A 17,255-nucleotide genomic window follows, 5' to 3' on the forward strand; every position below is an offset into this window, starting at 1 on the left:
AACTTCAAAACCATACCAACTGCAGACATATATTTTAGAACTATAAGCATTACATGTATGATCCATACAGTTTATTTGGTTTCAGGGTGCTGTAGGCTTTTATGGTGAACACATATACAAATCAACATATACCAGTTCAAATGCTGACTTGAAGAACATCAGGTAAGGAGCTATATAAATGTAAGGATCACCTGAATTAATTAAATTGCATCTAAAGGGGATTCTGAGAAGGCAAACTGCAAAGTGTAGGTGTTCATGTACAAAAGTGTATGTAATTCCTCATTAGAGAAGCTCTTGTCCAGAACACTTTCCCCTCTATGAATACCCAGTTCTCAAAAGTTTACAAGGCTCAGATGCAACAAGCTGGAAGTAGAGGGAGCTGAGTTATTATATTCAGACACCTACATAGCACTCAAAACATGGCTGACTTCCCCCAAACAGAAAAGCATAGAGAAATACAATTCTATAGATGTTTCAGTGACAATTTTTAACAATTTTACAATTCTGTATTAGTTGAGGTAATGTTACCTGTTGTAATAACCCAAAATGTCAGTTGACTCACATAAGAAAGGTTTATTTCTCCCTCATCTGGGATGTTTTTGGCCATTCAGTTTTCTTTAAAGCAGTAGCTCAGGGATTGAGGCTCCTTTTGTGATTTGGCCTTTCAGAGTCCTTATGGACTTTGAAGGAATGTATTGCCATGCAAATGGAGGAAGAAAAGCCATGAGGGTCAAATGATGTGTTTTAGGGGACAGGCTTAGAGGTGCTGCTCTTCACTTCTGCCCAAACTCCGTTGGCCAGAACTAGTCCAATGGATCCACCTATATTTAAGAAGGCTGGGAATTGTAGTTTATTTATATGCCCGAGAAAATGAAACAGTATTGGTAAGACTCTTGTTAAGTCAGTTAAGTTATGGCATACTTACATTTAAAAAAAAAATTATCTGAAATGTTGTGGTACTGGTGATTATTTATGAAAAGCTTATTGGTTGCTTAAGTTCTTTCTAACCCATGACAGCACTAGAACACTATGGGCTAATTAAGGGTTCTACTTCTACTTTTACATCCATAGTCACCTTAGACTTAGACCATTTCAGCACTTGAAGGAGCATTGTTGCAAATAAAGACTATTTGAGTTCACATTTCCAAAGCCACAGGGCAAAGAGTTTTGAGCTAGTAGGCTGAGCAAGATTGACCATTTCTACGTGTGTATGTGCGCTAGTAGGTACATACATATATGGCATACTGAAAACATTAAAGCAAATATATGAGCAAAAGAAGAATAATGCAGAAGAAACATTTTTCCATATATGAATCTTAGAGTATGTCATCTGGAGAGCTTAAACTTGGCAAATGATTGCTATCTTGTGGCATTGCTTCAACACAGGCTTACCCATGCTGAAATGTTAAAATAATTGAGACAGCCATCTATGACTCTGGTTCTTTGGTTCTTTTTTTTTTTTGTCTTTTGTAGTAATTAAAAAATTGTGCTGTGTAGCATTTTATTGATAAGTCAAATAAGTCAAATCACATTATATGTATTGTAAGCTTCATAGTCTCCTTACAGTTTCTCTGGGGTTGCTCCAGAAAGATTCAGAAATATGGCTCAAGGGGAAGCTTGGGTGACATTTCACAGTGCTGATAAATTTTAATGTGCATTCTACTACATAATAAAACATCTGATTCTTTTCAGCAAACATAAGAAGTAGGAGACAGGATTGGCATTATATCTATGGTCATGTCGAGGAGGGACAAGATTGAGTGGTGAGAAGATTAGAATTTGGATAAATTCTAAGGTAGGTGGTATGGAATTTTAATATGTATTTTAAAATCCAAAATTGTTTAGTGAAAGATTCTAATCTTACAAGGAGAATTGCAGAATGTATCCAATTATATATGCAGACATAAATAACACAGTCGAGATTAAAATCATACCTGTTTTCTAATTCCAGTTATGCCATCAAGGAATCCTGTGATCTTGGATTACCTTGACCTTTCTTTCGTGTCTTCCAACATCTGTTATATCTTGAGGTAGTCCCAGAGGAGGAGGGGACTTGGCAATTATTTGTTGATTTAAACTGACAATAGTAAAGATTTCCTAGTCCATTCAGATAAAGTATAACACTAGACATACCATCCATACTGGTCAAATTACCTAGCTGCTCCCAAATACATTTTTTTCTCCATAAGATATAGTGTGTTGTTATGGAGGCTGCTTTTACCTGAGGTAGAGGAGTATTTTAAGGAAAAATGAAACCATTCATCTCGGAGGTCTCACAACCACTTTAGAGGGTGTGGAAAGACGAGAATTAGGAAAATATATAAATGACTTTAGGTGAGTATTTCCCAATGCTATTAAAATGCAGGTAGTGACCTTTATAAGATGTTTTGAAAAGGAAAAAAAAAGTCACTTTATAAACACAATGTCTCATTAAGGGAAGAAAACTATTTTCTGTATAACAGGCTTTCCCCCAGCTCCCTTCTTCTGCTTGAGTAACTGTAAAGACAGCAACTAGTGGCTGCCTTCAAGGTTAGTGTAAGTTCATGAACTGATAGCTACGTAGCTAAGGTGAAAACAGGGACCTCAAACCAGGCAGGGTGGATTCATCTGTTCCCAGGCATTCTTGGTTACCTTTGATGTACCAGGCACTGTGTGCTAGACAGTTGGGACACAGTGTTAACCAGGTGAACTAGCTTAAAATCTGGTGTGATGAATATTGTGAAATAGGATTGGTAGGGTGAATTGGGAACATAATTAGGGGGCTAATGTAGTCGGTGGGAGGCTGTCAGGGGAAGCTGCTATGAGGAAGTGGTATTTAAGCTGAGACGTGAAAGCTGAGTAGGAGTAAGCCAGGTAAAAGGGAGGCACATTAAGAAAGAAGAAACAGCATGTACAAAATACCTTAGGCAAGTGAGACCCTTCCCTATTCAAGGAAACTGAAAAAAGTCCAGCGTGACTGGACCTTAAAGAGCAAGGAGGAGAGTGTTTTGAGATGAGCTGGACAAGAAGACAAGGCTCATTGAGATATCAGCTGCATCTTGCCCTTATTCCAACGAAGAAGGAAGCAGCAGTGGTGTACTTCTGGCTAGGACCATCTCCTGGATGTGAAGTGTACCCGTCTCAAAGCCCCCTGTCATACCCGATAGCTGAAACTTTATCATCAGATCTTCAACCCACTGTGGCTTATTATTACTTCTTCAGACAGTTCGATTTTAGGTTACCAGCTTTTTAAATCTTAGGGCTAACTAACTGTTAGCTTTGCCACAGGCTTTCAGTAGGTGCTGAGAGAGCAAGCAGGGGGCCCTGAGAGTGGTGGGGCCGCTGGTGTAGCCCCTTCAGCCTCACAGAGTGCCAGCCACCAGAGGAATCAACATAACACTGCACAGCAGCCCTGCCCTGGCTCCAAAGACAGCAACTTTTCTTTCTAATTGATTCCCAGTCGTGTTCTCTTCCTTCCAGGCCCTGGCATGACTCTACAGGGAACCAGGGAAGTGATGTGTCTCTTCTTCAGTGCGATTCTCTCTCCGAAGATACCTTTGGGTAACATTTCTCTAGTAGATTTTTCATCTTCCCTTCTTTAATTTGGCTTACTGGCTACCCAAATTGCCCACTTTGATGTTCTAATCATCCCCCATCCCCAAGAAAACAGCCCTATTTAACAACAACAACAAAAGCAATGTAAAACATGAAAACATAGCTTGAGATATGAGAAATTATGCAATCATTTGGGGAAATGTATACTAATGTGTACATGTACACTAAAGTGTACTAAAGTGCTAAATCATGCACACCTCTAGTCTCCTTTGTGAAAAATACCTTTGCTTTTGTGCATTTTCATGTTAAAGAAGTTTACATGTTGGCCTGAGGTTTTAGTTAGCTGTTGGACCAAAATGAGGACTTTCTAATTGTGTGAAGGACGTGTTTTAGAGCACAAGAACTTTTTTTTTTTTTTTTTTTTTAATCTGAGGCCCCCTGCCAGTAGGCAGCCACAGACAACGCCAAAAGGAATTAGACTCTGGGCTGATTTTTATGGATTAGTTAATATATCCCTCCTCAGAATCTATCAAGTGCTCAAACCTGCAGACACAAACACGAACACACTAGGGAGGAGAGTCCCAGAAGGCGGAAGATCCCGTACTGCTCATCCCCAAACGCCTCACCCCGGGTCACACCCACGAACTCATCCGGTTCTCCCTTCTCAGGGTCCTACTCCAAGGCGAAGAGTATCCCAGAGGAAGGGTCAGGGTCTAAAAAAAAAAAAAAAAAAAAAAAAAAAAAAACACTGAGCCAAACCCCGCTGCTTCCTCAGCCGCTGAAAGTGCCGCCCCACCCCTCTCCCCAAACCCGACCTCCGTAGGGGACACCGAGCCAAGGCCTGCAGCGAGTGACCTGCCCGGGGAGGCGCGGGACCGCTCACCTACCCGGGCCCGCGAATCTCGCCCAGCCCCAGCCTCCCAACCCACTCTTCCGGCCCCAACTTAGGCGAGCGCAGTCGGGACCCTTCTGTCGGGGCTCTTTGTTCGCCGCCCCTCGGCGTTCCAGCTCTCAACCTTGCTCCCAGCAGCCCCCGCCGGCGCACTCGACCTACAGGAAAGTTGCTCCCGAGCTGTGGAGGGGCGTCATCGCCTCCTAGCAACGCTCCTAGCAACCGGGTAACATCTGCTCCCTGTGGTCCAATGCGAGCTGAGAACAGCTGCGCGCCCGCCTAGCGCTGCGAACGCGGAGTGAGAGGCGCTTCAGAGACTGGAGGGACGGACCTGCAGGAGCCAGGGCTGCCCGCCGAGCTGCAGTTGCCGCTACTGCCGCTGTCAGCGCCCGACTGAAGAGTGACAGCCGCAAAAGCAGGAGTGAGCACCGAACCCCGCGCTTCTACCTAACAGGTGCATGCACCGATCTGGTGAGTGGACCCAGCTCGCAAGGTATGTCTGGATTCATCCAGCCAGGTGCCTTCCTCCGAGCTCAGAAGAGACTCCTTTCCTTGAGGGGGAGGATAGGGACGTGTTCCGGGATCCCACCCCGCCCCCAACCACTGAAGAGTGGCCAGCTGCTGGTCCCAAATGACCTGATTCGATTTTTTAAATGTAAACCTTAGGATTGGTTCTTGGGTGAAGAGTCCCCTGCTCTTCGCTATTAGGTTAGCGTTCGGAAGTTTTCAGTCCTTGTTTTCCCGTTGACTTCGCTGCCTATGTGCAGCTAGGCTGGAAGCAGCAATCGCCCATAGAAAGCCTGTGGTTAAAGCTCAAACGACATAGTGTAGTCTCGACTAATTGAATCAACACGTATGGATAGCAACATTCTTTTTAGGTCCTCCTCTGGAAAGGGTCCATTTGGCCAAGAGCACTGTTCACTGTTACTCAACCTCCTGAAAAGTAACCATAGTAACTCACCTCTCTTTTGATGGGATCCTCCTTATTGGCTGCCTATCTTCCTTTGGAAAGCGCATCTCTCTAAATTTAGAAGATGATGAGATCCGTAAGCATACATCCATGTAGAAAAGGTGCAGTTAAACATGGCCCTTTAAAGAAATGCTGTCTTCAAAGAAAAAGGAGCATTTGGCGATTTCAAATCTTGTGAGAAAGAATGTGCATTCCAAAGAAAGACGGGGTTCGTGTTTTGAGCTAACTGCTGGTTTGTTACTTTAGAGGGAATACTTCCTGAAATTATATAAAATCTGGCATTAAAACTTAAGAATGACTCTGATTTTTTTTAAAAAAAATATCAGCCTACTGATAATCTTCCAAAAAGAATCTCCCAAGTAAATAACTGGTAAGATGAGTTATTCAGTTATTTCCAAATGTCTTAGGATAGTTAAGATTCCTCATGTTTAAACTTAAATCTGGACAACACTGAAGTGATTGTGTGTGTTTGAAGGTTTATCTATCTATCTAGTCCAGACCAACCCCATCTCAAATATCTTAGATAGTATCCTCCTGCTGCAGGCTTTCTCCTGACTTGAGAACCAGTTCATGTCAGTGCAGTCCTGACTCGCCCGATGTTATTTGTGTCTGTCTCCTTGTTTCAAGATCTCAGGTAACCATTCATGAGCCTGAGGCTGTGAGAAATGCTCGCTGTGCAAAGGGGAACTCTCACCAGATTTTCTGAAGCTGTTCTAGAAATACACTTTTCGGATTGATTCAGCATTACCAGGTAATTGCTAGCTTAAAAGAAATTACTGTTTAAATATGTATCCAGAGAAATGAATGCTAATGTAACATTACCATAACTTATAAGATCAATATAAGGGGTTGTTTATATAGATGGTTGCTGGGTAGAAGTCAATAGAGGTTTTCTGTAAAAAGGACATTTGTGGGCTGGCTGGTTTTCCTCTCTAAGATCCATGTGAATAGGGTGGGCCAAATTAGGTAGCCTGGCTCCGGAAACATGCCAAGCGGAAGCCTACTGAGCACACGAGTGCATGTCCGAATGAAGGAAATGAAGGAACTCTCCAAGTTGCAGAAAGAGATTATTGTGATGTTTCAAATTTAATTTGCATAAGGTCATGATGATAGAAACTTATGAGGCTTCAACATTTTAAACTCAATTTTCAAGACTGAATACGTCTTAAATGAGTGTTCAACCCTCCAGCATTTGTAACTTTCACATGTACTGTGCCCTTCCTTTAGGTAACAAGCCTAGCAAATTACAATCAAATTTATAAGAATATACCATGCTGCATTTCATCCCATTTCTTTCCTCCCTTTATAAAAATAAATAATTGACAATTTTTATTCAGAAACCTATTTGAAAATTTATTCTGGTCTAGTGGTACAGATTTATGAATACCATGAGACTTTAAGATTATTGTTCTCTATAGTCACTTGTTTAAATATCTGTAGTTTAATAATTTTAAGGATTAAAGATTAGCATTTGAACTGTCAAAAATGTTGGTTTTGTTAGCCCTTAGCACCATCCATCCTTCTTCCTTCATTTATCATACTGACTGTATTTTATGATGAGAAACAACCCAAAGAGACCAATAATATTTACCGTCATCTGCCATGAGATGTGTACAGAGTTCCATTCATGCTATCAATCTGAGGAAAGTTTGAGCAAAGCAGCCACAATTATTGGTTCATGTAGGTGAATTAGTTGTGTGATTAGTAATTTATACCACAGCCTGTCTCTTATGTCATGTGCATAAAAGTTGAAGATCATTCAGTGCCCTTTAATTTACGTGAATCAGTCTGCCCTTTCATTGAGACCACTGCCACAATCCAAAAGGGCAATGAAAGAGGTTCTTAAATTTTAATTTTGATTCTATCATAAATGTGTAATATGCAGACTATATCCTGTGCAACGTTGATAAACGGATCTGTTTGAAAAGTCATTCATCAGAAAATTTTATGGTATTTAGCTTCAAAAAATAAAAATAAATCAAATGGTATCATTATAATATCCACATTTAACCCTGGAGACATTGGTGGGTCCAAAGTTAGAGTGTGGAAGAAAATTCCACCAATTTTTATTTAAGGATCTAGTCACCCTCATCAATTTGAACACCAGCTGCACTTGTATATGTAATGGGTTATAAAGAAGGCATGCACTTAGGAGTATAAGATTTGGCTAAAGCTGAGATCAAGCAGGTTAAAACTAAACCAAATTCTAATTTCAGTCTTTTTTACTCATATACTCTATTTGGAAGTTTTTAGGCATGTGTGAAAATTCTATGTTCAATTTTATGTCATGTAAACTTCATGGAATTTAGAAGACGCCTTGATGCAGACAGAGATGTTGAAAACTTTTATCAAGAGGTTGAGGCCCTTACCTCCATACCTGGGCTCTCTACTGATGACTCATGTCAGCTGGCATCCCAACAATAACTCTAAAGCCAAGGAATAATCAGTTCAGATTGCTCTATTTGTCAAAGCAATATGCCTCAGAAACCTAGAAAAAGCTAAACTGCTAACTCTGAAGCAGAGGTAGGAGTACATTGACCAAAACCATTCAGCACCAAAACGAAGGAAGGATACCTTTGAGTTTTGGGAGAGGCCAATCCTTGTCGATTCTTTTTTCCTTTTTCTTTTTAAGTTGTTTATCTAAATAGTGTTAATACATTAATGTTTACCCTTTGTAATCTAACACCATTTTTTATATTTTCTTTTTTCCTAATTAAATTTATACAAATGGGCTAATTAACAGAGCCATCCAATTCACTGCAATAATTCTCAGCTGGGGGGAAGGGGTGGCGGAAGGATATTACTGAAAAGCACTAAGAGCTAACCAATGTTGTCCTCAATATTGTAATATAGCCTTATGTTTAGAAAACAAAAGAACGACAGAAAGTGAAGTGCAGCAAAAAGGCTTCTTGGTAGAAACACAAGAGTTATCTGAACATCAGTGGTGCTTAGAAGGACAGGAGGTACACGTTTGAGGCTGGGAAGTCTACTCTGCGTGTGTATTTCAGAGTACATATTGTTTTCAAAGTGCTTAGGAAAGGGAGCATGAGTAAGGAACATGAAAAGTTGGGAATATTGTAAAGAGGACAAGACTCAAGAGCCTAGAACCTCAATTCTGCCTCCATGTGCTGCTCATTTTACTGCTTTATGACTCATTTTCTCTCTATCTAATGTGGGGTATAAGACTACAAGCTTAAGTAGATTGCTTGAGCATGAATGTAACACAATTTAATGAAGCACCTATAGCTCTTTAAGAAAAACTTTTATGTTCACGGGTACCTGTGCAGGATTGTTACACGGGTGAATTGTATGCCACTGGGTTTGGTCTACAGATTATTTCACCACCCCCATAATAAGTGTAGTACCTGAGAGGTAGTTTTTGTATCCTCACCCTCCTCCCTCAAATAGGCCCCTGTGTCTGTTCTTTGCGTTCATGTGTACTCAGTGTAGCTCCCACTTATAGATGAGAAGATGCAGTATTTGGTTTTCTGTTCATGTGTTAGTTCTCTTAGGATAATGGCTTCCAGCTCCATCTATGTTGATGCAAAGGACATGATTTCATTCTTTTTTTATGGCTGTGTAGTATGGCTGTGTGCTATTCCATGGAAGCACCTATAGCTCTTTAGCGAAAAGGTACCCTGTGAATGAAAATTATTTCACCACTAGAGCAACTCCAGGTGAAACACAAATCAGATACCATATGAGTGAGGGCAGAGAGTCACCCAACTCCACGCGAATCCTCATGTGTTTTAAAGTGAGTAAAATTAATGATTAGTTCAATCTTATGTTTTTTTACAACCCTTTTGGGATAGCAGAAGCAACGTTGGCCTGGATAGATGTTTTTGCTAATATACTCAAGCATGGAGTGGTGGTGGTAGTGATATCAAAGTGGAAGACAATGTGAGTGATATAGATCAGGTACTTTTAGAAAGGCCACTATTATCCGTAGGTTAGGGATTAAAACTCTTTTCTTTGAGTACCAGTCCTGGGTATCGAGGGAAGTTGTAGTACCTCTCTAGCATATCTCTAGGTATGGATTTCTTGGAACCCATATACTGCAATGTGGCTCCAAAAAAGCAATTTTCTTTCTAATTCATTTCTACTTTCCAAGGTAAAAGATGGGGTAAAAGGAAGCATCATTCCTCAGAATCAGGAATGCACTCTAGGGGGTGGAAAATCAAAAAGTTTACCCAAGAAGCCTCCTGCACTTCGCCTCTAAATTTCTGTCATTAGCAGGGCCAGATCACGGCAGCAACTGGCTTTAGTGCAGCATCTAAGGAAACCTAATGGTGTTCTGTTTGGTTCAGAGACCATTACCATTGGAGCAGGATAGGCTTGTGGAACTGGTGGGGTTTTCTTTACTATTCCATGCCTGTGCTTGGGGTTATCCCAAGGGACATGGATGCAATCTAGTACCAGACAATGCTGCTGGTATCTTGAGAAACTCTTCTAAGTCATTGGCTCTCAGTATTCCTGGAAGTTCCTAAGAAAGTCTGCTCGAGCTGGAACTTGTTAGTAATTCTAAATTGCCAGTAAAGTCAATATTGTGCTTGGGGTGGATAAATCTGAAGAAACAGATTGCTCCATTGATTTGGAGATAAAACCTGACACTGAGTTCTGCTACCATAAAGGATATTACCCAGAAAGGTGATAGGCAAGGGGGTTATGAGAGAGAAGAAAGATGGCTGATGGAAAATTGTTAAACATCAACAGAGCCAAAGGTCTCCAGAAGGCACAGCATCATAGCCTTGAACTTCGCACCCATCTACCTTCTTGAATACACTCATGAATGCTTCATGCAGCCCATGCTTAGCACTAAAGAGAAGACCAATGTCCTAGGTATAATATAATGCTGCTGAGCAGGATATGTACTTATGATTTCAAAATGAAGTCACTGCAATAATAATACGTAACATTTACTGAGCAGGAAATATGAGCACATGTGACAGGCACTGAGTAACTGCTTTTTAAACATCATCTCTTCTAATTCCAGTAAAACTCAATGAGTTTGGTATTGTCCCCCCGTTTAACAGATAAAGAAAAGTTAGGCTCTTTGAGTTTAAATATCTTGGCCAAAGTCAGTAAGCAAATAAACTGTAGAGCTGGTATTTGAACTAGTGCCGTTGGACAGAACTAGAAGGTTATGCTGAAGTATTTCAAGCCATGCAGTGAGACTGCAGAATGTGGTTAGCAGGGACAGATGGGGTAACTCTTTCTAATCAACTGTGGTCATGGCCCTTAAGGAAATATCTCCAGTAGCTTTGTCACCAGCAAAGCATTATTTAGCTAGATAGGGACAATTGCACTTTTAAAGGCTCATGCCAGGCTAACATGTTACAAAGAAAAATCAGTAAGACATTGTGAAGCTGAGGTGCCTGATTTATCTATAACACAAGTCAGTTGTTGATCTGAGATGGAACCCACCTTCTTTCTTGTCATTGATCAGCCTCCACCCCTTCTGTCTGTGGGTAGGATGCACACATCTAATAGGATGGTTTCAACTCTGTTTTTGGAATGTTTTGATTTAAATGTTGTGGGGGGAAAAATGAAAGCCAAACTAAAATTAGGATATATTGAACTGATCACTTCTTCACCATGTCTCCAGCTTTGAGTCTTGACAAAGAATGGATTGCTTTGACAGGAGTTGTTCTTTTTACTGTGGTCTGTTATCTCAAAGTGTTTGTAAATTAATTTGCTGATGATGTTTCCTTAATGTACTGTCCCCAGGCCATGTACCAAATGAAATCACTTGCACCGTAATAGGATTTCAGTTTTCTGGAGGCAGAAGCAGAGCAATAAGGAAGAGCATTTGAGCAATCATTTGTAATTACATTTTAAACATTTATTTAAAGAATTATATATAAATTATATTGCTAGAACTCTAATGACAGGGATGGTCACTCTGTTCTGTAACTTTTAATTTGTTGGTTATTTATGTTTTATACTACCAAATACACTGAGCTTGGCACAGATATTTTATGGGCCCAGAGGATATAGCATTAGAAACAGCTTGAATATTCAAGCCATCATTAGCCATTTCACTTTCAGAGACAAATTTAGGCTCAGCCTAATTCAGTTTTGTAATTTACATACTGTTCTCAGAGCTCAGAACACTCAGAATGTGAAGACATAAAGTCATTTCATTTTTTTTCTTGTCTATTTCGTCATCTTTATTTGAATAATAGGCTGGGTTAAGTTTGGCCTTTTAGTTGCAGGAGAACTATAACAGATTTACACATGTTTACTGAATCATAACAACCAAACTTCTTTGGATAGTCAGATCAACTTTAATTAATTATCCAGATGATTACCTGTATGTTTCAAAAATAGTTTACACCTCCTTCACCCAAAATGCATGACCAGTGGCAATACACCAGAAATATTTGGAGTTGTTATAGAATCTGTACTACGTTTTTTCAACTTGATCATTTGCAATATCTTCTTGCAGTTTTTTTTAACTGTCTAATTACAATCTAGTATCTTTGGGAGGCAGGGTGGTGGAGTCTTTGAGTTAGAGCTAGGAGGCCAGGCTGGGCTCTGCTTCTATGTGGTAGATTTGTGACTAATGGCACAAATAAGGTCTACAATTTGATTGAGTGTTTACTATATGCTAGGCACAGTGCCAGTCACTTTCCATGAATTATTTCAATGATCTTATGAGCCAGTGTTATTTCTATCCTTACTTTACAAATGAGATTTCTAGAGAGTTTATGTAATTTGCTCAAAGTCACTCAAAGAAGAAGCAGCAGAGCTGGAATTCAGACCACTTCCATCTGACTTCAAAACCCAAACTCGTAGCCACGTGCCAGAATGTAAATTATTGAACTCGTCTGGGCTGTAATTTTCTCATCTGGACACTGAGGAGGCTGAATCAGGTGATGGATACATAGTTATCAGCTCCGAATGTTTTGAGTTCTAATCCAGCCAAGCAAACAGATGTAGGAACTTGTGTTTGCTATATATTTTAACCTAAAAGTGGCTAGAACCATCCTCCAAAATTGATACTGAAAACATTTTAAATAGCTAAACAGCTTTCAGGGAGGTAATTGTCAAACTGATACCAGCTGTGAAGGCTTTTCAGCATTTTTAACGACCCATGGGGGTATTTTTTAAGAGCAATAAACTAAATGGCTAAGTGTGTTGCCCACGGAGGAGCTGAGACTCAAATCTAGAACTCCTGGGAATTTTCTCTGTATTTTCAGGATCTGATACATTCAGTATATTAGGCTAATTGGTTGATGATAGCCAGACAGTCTTTATGAACCTTGGAATCATTTGATATGATTTTTTTGGTCTTGATCTGTTAAATAAAAATATCTTTCCTGGAGGTACACTTGGGAGCCAGAACTATAAGTTTATTTGTCATTTGGTTCTCTAATCTGCCACCTGCCTTCCCTTGTATTACTCATTAAAAGATTCTTAATTGGTCATAAATGCTGTAGATATTGCATTACATTGGAAGATAAAATGAGCAGACATTTTAAAAAGATACATATAAGAAAGTCATGTTTGCTCATGATGAAGTTACTCATCTCATTTTCTAGTCTTTTCTCACTGTCACCTACACTATAGTAATTCATTAGAGCTTGTTAAAAAAATTAGAGACCTGCCCAGCTATCATGCTAATAATAGCCATTGATGCTTCTCAATGTGAACCCAGGAAAAGTGACTTCATTCTTCACTATTTAGTTAAAATGCAGTCTGGCTTTGTTCATGAGGCTAAAGCATCTAAGCCAGTGTAGGGAAGCAATAGCAACAACAACAACAATCAATCAAACCAATTGCCTGGCATCCTATTGATATGGCAATCAGCTGATTGACTGAACGTTCTGCTCTTAACTTGTTGCCATAGTGCTACGACTACACCTGCTGAATGCTGCAACCTAGAGGCTCTCAAAATGCAATCCCCAGACTGGCAGCATCAGCATCACCTGGAAATTTGTTAGAAATGCAAATTCACTGCTGCTAGCCCAGATCTACTGGATTAGAAACTCTGGGGGTGGGACCCAGCAATTTGGTTTAACATACCCTCCAGATAATTCTGATGCTCACTAACATTTGAAAACTACCATTACATCAATTAGTTAAACAGTTTTTAAAAAAGTACAAGTAACTGTCACACGGGATAACCCAAAGCTTCACCTAATTATTTGATTAAATCCTTAAAAAATATACCAAAGAAAATACAGTTTACTAAAAAACAGCCCCTGAGAAACCTGGTTTCAGTGATGCTTTCTTTGTTCTCTATACAATCAGCTTTGTTCTTCTTTCCTAAACTTTTGAAATCATTGAAAACTCTATATAAGCTGAGTTTGCTTACTGAATTCAGGGACTGTGTAGGTATAGTAGCAACTATTGTCTTTGCTTCAGTTCACTTGTGAATTATCATGACATATTCATTTCTTTTAAAATCAGATACACCAGTGTTTTAAAATTCTTCATTCCCTTAACAAAACATAACAACTATAACTTAAGGCTCTCTTGGGTTAATAATCCACAGTGATGCCAGTGGAAAACTGGAATGCTTGGGAATGATTTTGTAGCTTTTCTTACTGACTGAGGAAAATCATTTAGCTACAAAAAGTTGCGGGAAGCTTTTGTAGCTTAGATGCACTGAGTTGGAGGACAAACTAGAAAAAGCAAATTCTTGAACACATTTAAAATATTTAAGCTTAGAAAAATTTAAGATTTTAGAGGAAAACCATCAAATGTCTTGCTGTAGATTTATTTAACTAACACATACATTATTCATTCTTTTGTGAACTAAATGGTTTCAACACATAGAAATATTTGAGGATGTGTATTAAGGGTAAAATAAATTATGTTTAAATATGAAGTTTCTTTCTGGCCTGGTCCCCCGAGGTTGAATGAGAATTGAACTGGACTCAATTTGTTTTCTAAATTCATTCAATGCTTTCTCTAGAAGCTGCTTGTCTTCAGCTTTGAAAGTAGATCTTGCCTCCTTTTTGTGATATGAGTGCCACCTAGAGTACACTCTGGGAACTCCCTTAAGCACTATCGTTAAACTAAACGATAACTGAAAATTGGCTTTTGGAACTCCGTCCTTCCTTAAACAAGTAAGAACCTCAGTAGCAATCGTATTTTAAAGGAGAAAACAAAGGTCTTCACTTTCAGTATTATGACAAGGTCAAGTTTGCAAGTCAGAACGTTACCTAAATCTTTCATTTACTTAGAACACCATTAAACCATGTGTTAGGACGATGGCTACACCATAATCATATCATAGAGTGTTTTGTCTACAGATACACCATTATTTCTTTAAAGTGTAATTGGGCTGCCAACTATTTTATGCCAATTTGATTAACCTAGTGACACTAAATGTTCTCTCTGTATTAGGCAGTTTAACTAAAAGAATGATGAAAAATTTCTTTTCTCCTCCCATTACATTCCATTTCAAATTTGGGTGTGTTTTGACATTAAATGGCATGAAATAAAATAGTATATTGGTATTTGATTTCTGAGGGGCTGCATAAGGAAATAAACATGAGTATCCTATCTAGAACATCTGTTTTGGGTCTGAATGGTGGTATTTTCCTGCCTGCAGGCTTTTCAATCCAGGGCAGTTGTCACTGCTTCACCACGTTGAAGGGAGAATACCAATTTCCAGGATCACCAGTTTATTTTTATAGATAAAAGTTATATTATAAGATACTATTTGCCACAATGAAATCTAACCTTTCCCCAATTGTTTTATTTGTTTAGCTTATCCAACAAAAGTATTAACATATACATTAACAACGTCGAAAGTAGCCTACTTTAAGAGAAAATATGCAGAAGAAGAAGATTTACATCAAGATTACCATGGGTATTTTCCAAAAGTAAGGGTTTACTTATTATTATTTGTTCATTTTCATGAATGTTGTCAACATAAAAAGCTGTAGTTTTTGTTTTTCTAAATATAGATTTAATGATCATGTTTGCTTTCCAGCACCTGATATTACCTGAGGACAGAACTTGCATTCTCAAACTTTCTCTGGAGAAGCTCAGGTTTCTTGAAGACCCAGAAACCTACTTAAGAAGGTCTGTGTTAATTAACAATTTGCTGAGGAAGATACATCTAGAGACGGAGAAAGAGAGCTATGAATACTTTAAAGAAGCTCCCTGTTATAAGACTGCATATTCTGATACAAGAAAACGGCTGAAGTTTATGGTACAGGAATGCTGTTCTCAGTCTCTCTATTATGAAGAGCTGCATTCGTATCATATTGTGCCTTATGCTTCGGAGAATGCCATTTATGAAATGGGCTACACTAGCAGCCACTTGGAGCAAAATTCTCAGTTGCTTATTTATAAAATGAATTAAAGTAACTGTTAAGTCCATTGATACTTTGTTTCTAAATGCTTGAACTGTTTATAGTGAAGATGTTAATATAAGGCACTCATTACCAGTGCACTTGATATCAAAGATGAGATGCATGCTGAACTGATTGGAGAGAGCAATGGTTATTACTCAGCAGTCCTTAGAATCATCAAATTGAATAGAAAATATGTTCACATATGATAAAGCGGTCAATTAGTGCTTTAGAAGCAAAGATTTTTTTTAAACATAAGATGTGTAGGAAGGGGCCTACATTAAACAATTATACAGATGAAAAATTTTCTTTTATGCCCTGATTTCCAAATTCTGCCACTCTTACTGGAAAGTAATGAAAGTAACAGATTAAATTGATAATGCCATGTCCCTGAGGATGAAGGGTGGAATACATTTAATTTTCTGTAAATGATTTGAGGAAGGGCTGGTTCTTTCTGAAGTGCTTTGGCTTGTCAAGCATTGTGCCAAATAATTGTTTGACACCATTCTCCTTTTACCATTAGTAGCAATTCGAGATGGGGCAAAGACACTGCAACTAAACTGCTGAATGTAACAACCAGATTACTCCAAACTGATCCATTTTACTATTTTGTGGGGAGGGCTTAGACTTTTCTCTTTAAAAGTGAATTTTAACGAAATAGCCTTGCAGATGGGCTTATCTATAAGTTCTACAGGTTGGTTAAAATTTGTGGTGGGCCTTTAGTTAGCAGTTTATGTTTTATTTATTTTTTTATAGGCTGTGAAGCTCAGGAAAAGGGTAGGCAGGTAAAATTTGTTTTTAATGAGTTGATACTTTTTAGAAACCTTATCTGCAAAAATTAATGAGAACAACAAATTCCACATGATGTTATTTCTTCATCTAGCTAAGAGTACATTTAAGGCTGCCTGGATGAAACTTTGCACTGATTTTTGTATAATAGTTGATCATTCACTATTTGACAAATTGTTTCAGAATGCCTTTGGTGGTGAAGTTTAGATAAGTCCCTATGTTTTGCAATTTTACAGGTAATTATTTAACAAGTTGGACAGATTCATGAAATTGTTTGAAGTGGTTCATACCGTTCTTTCAGGTTTGAGTGAGATGTCTGATTTCAGTGTCTGAAGTTTTGTCCTATGGAGCATATCATTTAAAGAATTGTCATTAACTGATAAAACAGATTGGAAAAACTAGGTGCCAAAGGTGTATTTAAGAAAATACCAAAGACTCAAAGATGAGTGTTAGGAAGACTATGATAATGAAGATAAGAATCTAAAGTAAGGATTGCATAGGACATAGAAGAACATTGTTAAAGGGGTTTGGAATGATTTGCTTACTAATGTGCTTTCAGAACACTTTATACATAATAATGGTAATCAAGGGCACTGCTTTAAATGAAGATACTACAGACCTTTAGGAATCATATGCCTTGGAAAACAATCTATGTATGGTGACTTGTCAACAAAGTATCTTCCCTAGTTGGATGCCAACTTGTAACCAAGAAGACTTTCTTCTATTCAAGAGAAATTTGGTTTTAGTTTTGATTTAA

The 17,255-nt window shown here is 38.7% G+C and overlaps 1 protein-coding gene across 1 annotated transcript in view; it reads left to right on the top strand.

The window, feature by feature from the left end:
• SYT16 (synaptotagmin 16) overlaps nt 1–4,897 on the top strand; it is a 305,125-nt gene extending 300,228 nt beyond the window's left edge. The window contains exons 9-12 of the transcript XR_010150960.1: nt 86–162; nt 1,693–1,795; nt 3,460–3,540; nt 4,565–4,897. The gene's annotated coding sequence lies outside the window, so the exon portion shown is untranslated. The remainder of the gene's footprint in view (nt 1–85; nt 163–1,692; nt 1,796–3,459; nt 3,541–4,564) is intronic.
• Nucleotides 4,898–17,255: the final 12,358 nt, after the last annotated feature.

This window comes from Pan troglodytes, chromosome 15, assembly GCF_028858775.2.
Source record: "Pan troglodytes isolate AG18354 chromosome 15, NHGRI_mPanTro3-v2.0_pri, whole genome shotgun sequence".
Classification (NCBI taxonomy): Eukaryota; Metazoa; Chordata; class Mammalia; order Primates; family Hominidae; genus Pan; species Pan troglodytes.